Raw genomic sequence first — 12374 nt, 5'->3', positions numbered from 1 at the left:
TTGAAGAGTTAAATAAAAGAAGAGCTAGATAAGTAAGAATTTCAACCTTGTGCTCCAGTTCCAAACCCATCCAGTGTGCAAATAGCACTGATGTCCCCAGCTGAGGCTCTCCCATGGTATGTTAGCTGTATACCCTCCTGTGGCTCTTGCTGTGCTTTCTCCCCGCACTTCCAATGAATGATAACCAAATGTGTACCCTATCTGATGAACGAATAACCTACTTCTCCTAAACAGAGGGAACTGGAACTCCAACATATGCTCATGAACTTAAACGTTTGTCCCGGAGCATCCCCAAGCTAACCGATAAAGTAGGCCAGTGTTTTAGTGCTTTGCACTTTAGTAGATATCTCTGTGCTGTGCAAACACCACTACCTCACCCAACTCCCACAGGGCTATGGCTTGTATTCTAAATAGCAAAAGATCACAGTAAGAAAATGAAAAACTGACCTCAGCTGCCAGTTCCAAAAATCGATGTTCACACACACCCACCCTGTCTCAAAATGTTGCTTCAGCCTTGCACAGAGAAATGGTGATCTCAGTGGAAACTTCAAGAATAAAAGAACACTATATTGTGTAGAGTAAATTAGTAACTTTCTAAGGAATAAGTCATTCGGCTGTGTTCTAAGCAGAATTCTTCTTCCCATCAAAGTTTTAAGAAAGGGTTTAGGGTTTATAAGTAAAAATTATATTGGAAATGCAGCTTCATTAGGCTTTTGGAACCTGATAGCTTCTTTTGCAGACAATTAGGTGGAAAAAACAGTATCATGTATTTTTTTCCCCAGCTTATTTGTATAGGGAAAATAGAAAAGAGACACAAAGCATCTTCAGTAATTAAGGGAAATCAAAATAAGATATATTGATGTAAACCAAGTAGCTATATGAATATGACCTGCATATGAGGAATCATGATTTTCAAAACCAAGAATTGAAATTTTTTACACATTACAATTATTCATTTATGATAAGTTAAGGATAGTTTTATTTTTAAATTTATGTATTTTTATTTTCCAATTATATCTTACATTCAATATTATTCTCTATTAGTTTCAGATGTACAAGTGGTTAGAAAATCATGTGCTTTACAGAGAGATCCTCAAGATACAACAGAGAATTCTGAAAATTATATGGATTGTTTTTCTTGCCCAATCATTGTCAATATGTTGCTATTCATCATTATGTGTACAAAATACATAATTAAGTTACACCCATATGATGTATGAATTGTGACCTGAACTTTAATTTCAGCTCGCCTCCCATCCTCTCTTTACACAGGATCTGATGGGTGCAATCTGACTTGCCTGTGCCTGGAGACTCCTATAGAATCCATAGCTTTTCTGCTTTTGACACCCACATGGTTCCTCGTTGTCTCAACACATCCTAATTCAGGAAATGACATGTCCAGTCTAAAGTGTTAATCAAAACGATGGACCTGAGTTAATTTCAAATCTTCTTCCCCTTGAGACTAAGGGCCTGACTGAAAGTGGGAGACCGCTGAGTGAGAGAGGCAGACTTGGCAGTCGGTTTTCTGTGTTCAGCTTTTTCTGCGCTCCTTCCCTGCCAAATCTAACTAGGTAGTTTGCTTAGGCACCAGTGTGTGGTGAATGAGGGCAGGTACTGGCAGGAGGATAGAAAAGATTTCAGTTGAGTAGATGCCACTTTGACTTGACTTCATCTTCTTTGGCCTGGCAAAGTTTTCTAAGGAAGTTTGCTGCCTAGATTCTGCTCTCCTGAAGTTATCTCATTTTTGATGGAGGCATCTTCAATGTTTAATAAAAGTGGTTGCTTGCTTGTAACAGTTTCCTTAGCTCTAGGTACCTGGTGGTCACTTGTAGCTTTTATTAAATTTTTTTTTCGCTTATATTCCCCCACCCATCAAGGCAGCCTTCTTTGATAGGACGCACAGCAAATGTTCACCAGATTGTTCTCTTCAGCATGACCGTATCTTAATCATGGCTTTGCTCCATTCTCTGGAAGATCGGGCCAGTATAGGGTATGACTACTCTCTTAGCTCTGCCCTACAGATGTCCACAGACCAGAGTGACCCCAACACAGGTAGAGTTTCAGAGAAACCCCCACACTTTGACAGTGGGGTTCTCTTTCCTGACAGATGGAATAGGACTAATGGCATATCTTTCTGCAAAATATCCTCCTCAAAACACTCACCCTTCTGATTTTTAAAATGCCATTTGACTGAGAGGAGTGTTCAAGAGTCATGAAATAAATTCTTTGACATTTCCTTTAAAACTCTGTGCATGTCGATTTATTTATTTTAGACTTTCCTAACTGATAATGGCTCCTCAGCTAAAACTCAGGCCGAAGGATTGAATTTAAGCATTATATGATAAGCATTTGATGCTTTCTCATGTGGTGAGATACCACAGCCAGCCATAGAAACTTGAATCATAAATAGGAAAAGCTAATTAGAAACACATTTAATGCCTTTTAATATTAATGTGAAGGGTAATTAGAAAGGTCTTATATCACATGTAAATATTAACAATAGTCTGTAGGTTTAAACAAAGAATATTTTGAATATATTTAACAGGAGGGAATATAATGCAAGGAAATTTTAACGTACACAGAATGTTGAAAGAGATTGGGGTTCCAAAGATCCAGGAAAACACTGACATATTTTCTCAACTTCCTGTAAAACGAAAAAGAAGAATGTGCTCATCTGGAAATAGAGAGCAGAACCTCACATCAAATGCCTGCAGATTTCCATGTGCCTATCTATAGATCCCACTGAAGAATAATGGCTTTTCTACTCTTCTCTTTAGCAGAGTCTAACTTAAAATCCTCCCGCAAGAATTGCCTTGTATTCCCAGAAAAAAAATCAGATGGGGAAGGGGCTTACTAAAAAGTAGACATTCCTGCACTGAGTTATACACATGATTTCAGTTGCTGGAACTTACCAAAAAAGTAAGAAATATTCTTAAATATAAAGTGGCAATAATGGCAAAGATTATACATCATCTCAGAATTACATATGACCTCAAATATATATATATATATATATATATATATAAACAAGAACTGTTGCAAAAATAATATTGTGATATAAAATAATGCAGAGTAGAGTTCATGAAAACTCTATGAATGTATGGCTTTCTGAAGGATAACTGCTGCTGATGATCTTAGGCAACTGTTTTCCAAAAACATGTACATTGCTTACCCTATTGTCAAATCACTTATTTATTGTCTACTGAAAGTGACCTTTAGAGAAAATACATTATCAAACTGATATTTTATACATCTGAGATAGGATAAAGATGGGGTGTTGTAGCTGACTTTAACTCAGCTTCTTTTGATGTTTCCAGTACCTCAGAAAGGATGTCAAGTATGAGGCAATAAAAACCTCTTAGCAAAATGACATGAAAGGTTGGCGCCTTGTTCCACTGCGTGTGTGACTGGGTGACACTCTCAGGACCAGCAGAATATAGCAGATATTCTTGCAGGAGTGCTAAAGTAACAATTAATGTAGCCAAGGGACATTTTACAATTCAGCACAGTGTACACTTTATTAACTGGATCACTAGGGATATGCTAAGTAGCTACTGACATACATCAGAGTACAATTCCAGTGTTTGCTTTACACAAACACGTGCACAACACCATGGCATTTAAGAAATAAGACATCCAGATTTTTAAAAGTTACTGCCCTGAAAGCTAGAACATTTTGTATTCTGTTATTCATAACATTAAACCCAGAAACTTTAATTGGCAGTATAAAGCCGATTGTAACATATTATTTATTGCTTTTTCCAGAAATGTGTAAGGATGTAGATTTCATCTAAGATTCTAAAGGTATCATTTCTTCAAAGAATGTTAAATGTGCTTTCAAGTAAAAAAGTGTGTTTTTTTTTTCTTGGGGTACTCTTATTCTTTTTTTTCCACCATGGAGGAAAAAAAATGTGTTTTTTCCACATTGATTTTGAAAAATCTTAAACATTTTTGACAAGAGCTATATTTTTTAACAATGTGTATGCAGAATAACAAATATTATTAGTGTTAAAATAAGTATTCTTTGCAGCTGTGTTTTTAACTGATAACGATTTCAAAGTAAATGACCAAAAAGACATTGTTTCTAAGTACTGCATGCTCTTTTGTTTTGTCCTTTCATATTACAAGATTCTTCTGTTATTAGTTTCCATGATTTACTTCCAGTTTGTCCTTGCTTTTCTTTGTGAGCCAGTCCTTTGTGAGAATGTTGGAATTTATCTATGGTTACCATATAAAGGGGCTTGCATTTGCCTGGAAAACATTGAACCTTAAAATCCAAGTTGTCAAGGGTTGTCTGCCAGCCTGGGAGACGACTGAATGTTGTGTGTGATCTCAGGCACTTTGTTCATTTTTGGTAGGCACATGAAGAACCAGCATTCTTTATGATGATTTGAAGTATGATATTGCCACTCTCTGTGTAATTGAACTTTGTAGTTTTATATAATTCCAAAGATTCAAATGTCTTATGTTCTCTTAAAGTCTAGTAGACGATAAACATAATACGTTTATTAGCAGGACCTTTCTAAAGTTGATATAATGTTTACAATAGTAGCTTCTAAGGACACGCTGTTTAGTAAATATTCAGTGACTGCCTATTCCATTCTGGACAAAAATGCTAGGATATAGATGCAATATGACGTAGAATAAAGTTTACTTTAAGATTCGCATCTTGCCACAAATTTTCTCTAATGAGATAACTTTAATTGAATAGACAAAAAGACCGCAAACATCACTCTCATGGGTTAGGAATTCTGCATTAGATATCCATTCATTTATTGTTTTGGCCAATATTATCTTTTACAAATCAGGTTTTAAAATAATCTCAATTCACATAGTCTTCTCTTTAATATTGCGTAAAAGGCAGTAAGTCACATACCTTTTCTGGGCCCTTGAAGATGATCACTATGCTTCTGTCTACCGCTTAAGGGTTACTTTATTCTAAACATCAAGGGCCTTTTTTTGGTCACAAATACATTACCCAAACCTTGGCATTGGGCATTCAATATCGATCATCTCTCCATCTTGTGACTCAAACCTATTTAACGATACATGAGAAAATGTGGTCCCGTGCTAAATCAACACTTCCTGACAAGGGAATAAATAAATTCTACGATCGAGAAGGCTTTGTCAGCTCCTATAGGGCTTGTATTGCAGCAGGGAGTAGGAGAGCCTCGTCAGCAATTTGTTTGACCTGGCCCACTCAGACATGACTGTACTTCCTCAGCTTATCTACAAAAAATGGAACGTCTGTACGACGTAAGCTTATATTTACAGTCAGAAGTTAGGTCAGCAAGAATAAGACAGGATCCAGGAAGGCAGAAATGCATTCGTGGAGTAGAAGGATGGGTGTGAAATGAAGCTCAGGTCAGCGAAGCCTCCAGGTGACGGGGCACTCTGTTATCACATTGAAGAGGTGACGGCAGGTTGTTTGAAGTTGTCATAACTGAAAATACACCCTTCTCTGGAAGAGTTCAGCAGCACTGAGATGCTTAAAAATCAGTTTCTTCTTTTCTTCGGAAGAGTTCCACCTGCCATAGACATCTGCCAAAAGTGATTTTCGGGTTACATGATGGTCTGTCTGGAAAAAGTGCAGCCATTTGTTAATATAGTGACAATGGTTTGCGCAACATCGATGTACTCTGGCAGCCAAGGAGAGTGCACTGGAATGTGTATGCATGAACATTGACAACTTCACTGCACTTGTCAGAGAGGGTGGTAGGTGCCACTGAGTGAGCATGTGTACTGTGTGGTGGTCATACCCAAAATGGCTGAATGAGTAGAGCAGCAAATGTACATCATATTTTGTGTTAAGCTTGAACATTCTTCCACAGAAACTATTCAGATGATTTAGAAGGCCGTAGGTATGGGCAACTGGTGATTAACAGCTTAATCATGACAATGCTACTGCTTATGCATCTGGTCTCATGCAGAGTTTTTGGCAAAACATAAATCAGCTGGATGACTCAGCCCCTCTACCACCAAGATTTGTTGCCCTGCCCCTTGTGTCTTTTCCCAAAAATAAAGTCACCTGTAAAAGGGAAGAGATTTCAGACCATCAATGAGATTCAGGAAAATATGATAGGGAAGCTGATGGCTATTAGAAGAAACTATGTGTGGTCCCAAGGTGCCTACTTTAAGGGGACTGAGGCATCATTATCTTATGTGCAATGTTTTCTGTATTTTATCTTCTTTAATACATGCCTCTATTTTTTAATATGACATGGTTGGATACCTTTTGGACAGACTTCGTATATGCCAGGAGGTGAAGTGATAAAAGAATGAACTATAGTTCTGTACATAAACATTAAGGACTACTATAAAGATTATTGCTTAGATTATATTATTTATGTTCCTAGTCACAGATAAAAATTTGCTCCTGCTTTTGTTTTTATACATATTCATACATACACATATATTCATTCACACATACACATATACATTCATATGCAGCGATTCACAGATTTAAAATAGATTATTTGCGTGTATATCCAAGAATGCCAAAAATTTGATTTATCATTTACTTTATTCTACATGAGCAATTCTAGATTTCAAATATTATTGCATTGTTTTCATAACAGATGGCATTTTTAGTTTATTTAGCACCCCAGTTCAGATTGCAATGAATCTGTACAATGCATCTGCAGTGAAAAGTCAAGTCATTTCAGATTTTTTCAAATATATTTCAGACTCTTCTAAGGTTCTGTTTTTGTTTATGAGGTTTTGACTTATTTTGTTCTGTTTTGTTTTTCTGGTTGGCTTACTTATTTAGCTTCATGAAGAAAGCTTCCTTGTGTTTACTCTATATTGACCTACAGCTGAGCAATGGCAAAGAGAGAGGAAAAAACATGTTTTCATATATCAATAAAGACATGGACTTTAGAAACAATGGCAGGCAGATCAACTTGTGTCTCAAAAATTTGAAATTGTGTTTCTTTTTATTGTTAAGCATGCAAAGAATAGAGAGCTTTTCAGAGAGCTTTGTACAATAAAAAAGGATCAAGACCCAAATCAAACAATGCCTCATATTTGCAACAAAGTTGTTTCGTTTTTGAAATGCTATCATTAAATACATTATTGGTACTGCCTGGTGATTATCATTTTTTGACCATGCTTGCATATGGACCCATGTACACGCAGAGGTATGTACTAGAAAGTGTTCTCAAAAAGAGTAAGGGTCTCGACTGAATTGTTCACACTTAGTTCATAGACTGATGCCGTTGATCTGGGCTTTCCACCCAGGCATGGCTGATTTTTCAAAACCTATCAGATTTTTCTAATATGGAGCCAAAGTTGAAAACCATTGAGCTAGAACAGGGCTTCCCAAATTTTAATGTGCATGTATCTCATCAGGGTTTCTTGCTAAAATGCAGATTCCAATTTGATAGTTATTGTCTGGGTCCTGAAAGTTTGTTCTACGAAGCTCCTAAAGGATGCTGATAATGAAGAAAATAAAATAGAACTGGCACTGCTAAGAAAATCACTTAAAATTCTGAGTAGAGAAGCTGCTGAGGAAGTAGGGCCTACGTAAGCCTCGTATTTCAGTTCTCAGAAGTGATATTAAACTGCTAACCTGTTGGTAGACTCAGTCAAGGCTGAGCTATAAACATCCTGAAACAACAAAGGCTCAATGGACATATATAGACATTAGTGCTTCCTTGTAATTTTCACCTCCCTCATTTGCATATTTAAATTTAACAATTCCCTTTTATCTAAACCAGTAATCCTTCATTTGCATGAAGGACCCTAATTGAAACTGCACTTTTAGTTTTTGTCTTTACAAACTGTGCCTTTCTTTATTCCCTTCAGAGCACAATTTGCTTTGCTTCTTGACTCTCTTCCTCTAGATTTGCAAACCTTTTTGCTTAAATAAGTGTTTTTATTTTTTATCAAAGCCTAACCCTCTTCTTTGTTTAACACTACCAATGTTGGTGTTGTGTGTACTACCTATTGAGTAGCCAGGTGCCAGAAGTTATGGCAGCTATTATTGCAAACTCAGCAAAATGTTGTATTAAAAATCATTTATTTATCTATTTATTTATTTTTAGAGAGAGAGGCAGGGATGGAGAAAGAGAAGGAGAGAAGCATATGCCAGAGGAACATCAATTGGTTGCCTCTCTCACACCCCCAACTGGGGATCTGGCTTGCAACCCAGGCATGTACCGTGACCGGAAATTGAAACTGAGACCTCATGGTTCACAAGCTCATGGTCAATCCACTGAGCCACACCAGCCAAGACCACATGTTTAATTATAGCTAATATGCTTAATATTCTTTTTAACAATGTACTACAGAAACTTCAGCTTTTCCTATTGCAATTTTTTTTCCCACCCACAGGAGATTTATGATGTTTTGTCAAATTAGTTCACAATTACAGTTATCTATACTCATTTTGCTGGGGTCCAGTTGTGAAAAAATATGCTATCTGAATAAGTTCACATATTTATTTAGAAATTTGGGGGTATACTATAAGGCCCAATATACTGAATATGCTGACAGGTAATAATGTAATGAAAACTGATTGGTACTTCATAACAGAAGCACAGTCTGTTGGGCACTGTTGGGGAGTACACCCCTTGAATAATCACTACGTGAAATTTTTACATGAAATGTCAAAAAATGTTACTACTCTAGTCTTGTCTACTCTTTTCTATTTTAAAAATATTTTCCAAAATCTACAACTAGAATACACTTTTAACTAAATTCTGAGGCATATAAGCACTACATGAATGAACAAAATTTGGGTATCATACAACTTAATCCAGAATTTTGTCCTGTGTTCAGTTTTACAGTCACATTCTTACAAACACATAAAAACATTTGCTTTGGTTTTATGATGTAAAAATGTATATTTGGTTTAATACAGGAAATCAAAAATATGGTAGTTTGTCCTCATCCATATCTTAAAATATTTTTAACCTATGCTATATTTTTCTAGGAGCAAGACCAAAATTCATATTTGTTGTGTTTGGCAAATTGCATTTTGGCAAGTTCTTTTGATTACTTGGTTATAACAAGATGTGTTCAGAAGGGTAGCGAAGTTTCATGCTATCTGTGCAGAATTCCGTCTTTGTTAGTGATGTGTGCAAAACCATCTGTTCTCTTTAGAGCGGCAGTCATGACTTGTGTGGGACAGAGAGCGCTTGTGCATGCCTGGAAGATGGTCCTCTGCATAAATCATTGTCCTGTCTTCATGTCTCACAAGCAGTGAACCCTTTTGAGGTTGCCTTTCTGGCTGAGCTTGGCATGCACTGGGAAAAGAGTATCAGAGGCAAGGAGAGTTGCTTATTAAATTACTCATCTCAGTTTTACAGAACAGCTGCTAAGCCAAACTGGCTAAAATATCTTAGTAGTTTTCCACAGCATATGTTTGAATACAGATGCTCTCTCTAAGCAATTCAAACAGCCGAGGCTGTGGAGGTTGATAAATGTTCAGCTTTTTGATACAAAACAGAGGTTAAATGGATATGTCAAGATGCTTAGCTTGCCCTGCTGAAGAATAAATGGGGGCAAACTTCCCACTAGCCTAACATCTAATCCTACCATGTGCAATAAAATTAATGGAAACATTCATCTTTTACCTTTTATAATGCATTGTCTCCATTTTATTGGATTAGTTCATTTTTAATAAAAAATTACCTTTTAAATACATTTTAATCAAGGCAAACCACAGAACGATGTGTTTATTCACGGAATAAGATGGGCAGATGCATACATCCCTAATATAATTTCTTGTGGGATTTACTTTATTGAAGGCAGACAGCTCACTCTAAAGAACTATTGATTAAAGGCTGATTCATTCAATTAATAACTGTCATGAACAGGGTTTGATATATGGCAGTTGGCCTTCCAGGACTTGAATTCAGACCACTTGCAAATTCTCATGTGTTACTTAATATCCACCTAATTGCATCAATTTTTAGTCACAATTAATCTTGATGGTGTGTGGGCTAGTGAACTGGAGAAAAAAAGATTTATAACTCATCCAAGTACCTAATCAATCAAGTATTCTGTTTATGGTAAGAAGAATCATTTTTTGGTTGGTTCCTATTTAATTCCATAGTTGATTTTCACTGCAAAATGAAGGATAAAGAAAACTTTGTTTCCTCTTTTAAGTGTTTTTTCCTGCACAAATAATTAACTCAATTAATATCATTATTTTTGATATTAAGAAAATACTGATGATTGTGCAAGCATAGGCTCTTTTAGATGCAGTTCTGTTTTCTGATGGGTGTCTATTAGGAATTCTATTGGGTGATGCTTATTAAATGATAAGTATTTGATAGAAGTTCCTTATATGTAATGCTCAGGCATGCAAAAGTATCCCAATTATAGCAATTCCCTAGGGAGATATAAGCCGATGCAGACTTTAATATATTCTTTGATTAGCTAGATAATTAATCACTTTTATCCATATACTCAGTTCTACATTCACAGCTCAATCCATATTATCACTACTAATTTTAACAAAATTGAGCACCTGACATTGTTTTCATATGCAGATTCTGTTCACCCTTAATCTTTTGTATCAAGAGGAAAGGGAATAAAATACAGCTCAAGAAAAGTGAAAGATAATCCATCATTGCATTATTCTTCAAAGAAATTCTTAAGCTCTCCAGAAATCTCCTTAGAGAAATCCCCTTAGAGACAGTGGATTCCTCCTAAGTGCTGGTCACTGAAATCACAGAGGGTGCGGGAGTGTAAGCCTAACATGAGCAAGAAAGATCAACGTAGAAAATTAAAGTGATCCAGTCTTCTGTTAAAATATGGAAAACAAGATCACTTTCAAGAAAAAGGAATATGATCCAAATTGTTAAAAAAGCAGACAACACATAATGAAGAAAAAGGCATAAAGCCTCCTTGTGGTTTTTTGTTTTAAATTAATCTCATTTAAAGAATGTCATCTAAAAACACGAGATATCCAGAAACAAGAGGGAAGGAGGCAGGGGCAGGGAAAAGGAAGGGAAAGGGGAAGTCAAGGAACATACAGCAAGGACTCATGGACAAAACAAAAGGGGAAGAGCTGAGGGAGGGAAGGAGGGAGGGGGCAAGGGAAAGTGGTGGTGGGTAGGCAGAGACAAATGTATTTGAAAAAATAAATTAAAATTAAATTAAAAAAATAAAATAAAATAAATAAAAATAAAAACACAAGATATCCAAAAGACTGCTTAATTATTCTCATTTGTGAGGACATTTGAGAGGAGGAAACCAGGTATTTGTGAAGAGAGCACTTCCAAGTTTAAAAATGCATACCAATCTGAGAAATATCCCCTACTCTATACCACTCTATTTCTAAATGTTATATAGACATATTCTTATTGGTTAAATGATAGAGCTGGCAGCTCATCACTTTCCGTATTCTTTTCTTAAGCAAAGAGAAATGTCCTCACCAGCTATTGCCAATGTTTGTTTAACATATTCTTGAAATTATGTTCTTTTAACTCTTATCTAATTCCTCACGGCTCTATAACCTATTCTCTGGTGTCTGCAGCTTTGTGTTTTTTACAACTATTTATTTCTCCCTTATTACTTTAGAAACAATTTTAAAAAGAATAAAAATACAAAGTATATTTCCTTTATGTTCTTTGCAATTTATCTTTCTTTGTGATTAAAATTCTTAAGTCTAGGGACTTTACTCACTATCTGTTCCCATGGCAATTATTACATGATTGCCAAAATAAACTTTCTAAAATTTATATATTGTATAATATTCTATTCCACAGATGTATCATAGTTTGAAGTATTACCTTTTTGTTGTTTAAGGGTATTTTTCTATTTTTTTAACTTTTGCATTTTAAAATGGCAGAATTATGAGCTGCTAAGTATCTGAATCTTAATTTCTGCATTCTAAATATTATATATAGAATTGCTTTAAATTAGTTATGTTTTCACCACTCTATCCAACTGAGTTATTTCAAACAAATTCAAGTGTCTTTTCTTAAAACCACAATTTAACTAGTTTCCCTGAACAACTGACTTATCTCAATTTGCTTCTCTGAATCCTTACTCTTTTGGTTTCTGTGAGAACACTTAGTGGCAATATTTCCTCTAAGCATCCATTGCTCATTTAAGCACATGTATAATGAAACCACAAACTTATTTTCACTTCTTAAACTCTAACCTTGTTCTCATTTTTAAAAGAAAGCAAACGATATAACTCTTACTAAACAAATATATATCCTCAATATGTTGCCACTCTAAAACTGCTTCTTTCTAAATAATCCATTTCCTTATATTCTCCACATTCTATGAGGGGAGATCCAAAAAGCCCAGAATTATCTTCTGGAGGGTATGTCATTGTAACGCAGGCTTCCCCCACCAGGTGAGAGTTCTCGGAACCCAACTGTATCAATGTACCTCTGACATTGCTTTGAGAG

The sequence above is a fragment of the Pteronotus mesoamericanus genome, unplaced genomic scaffold (genome assembly GCF_021234165.1).
Source record: "Pteronotus mesoamericanus isolate MK-2021 breed Mesoamerican mustached bat unplaced genomic scaffold, CSHL_Meso_final contig_116, whole genome shotgun sequence".
Taxonomy (NCBI): Eukaryota; Metazoa; Chordata; class Mammalia; order Chiroptera; family Mormoopidae; genus Pteronotus; species Pteronotus mesoamericanus.
Note: the sequence above shows the minus strand (reverse complement) of the source record.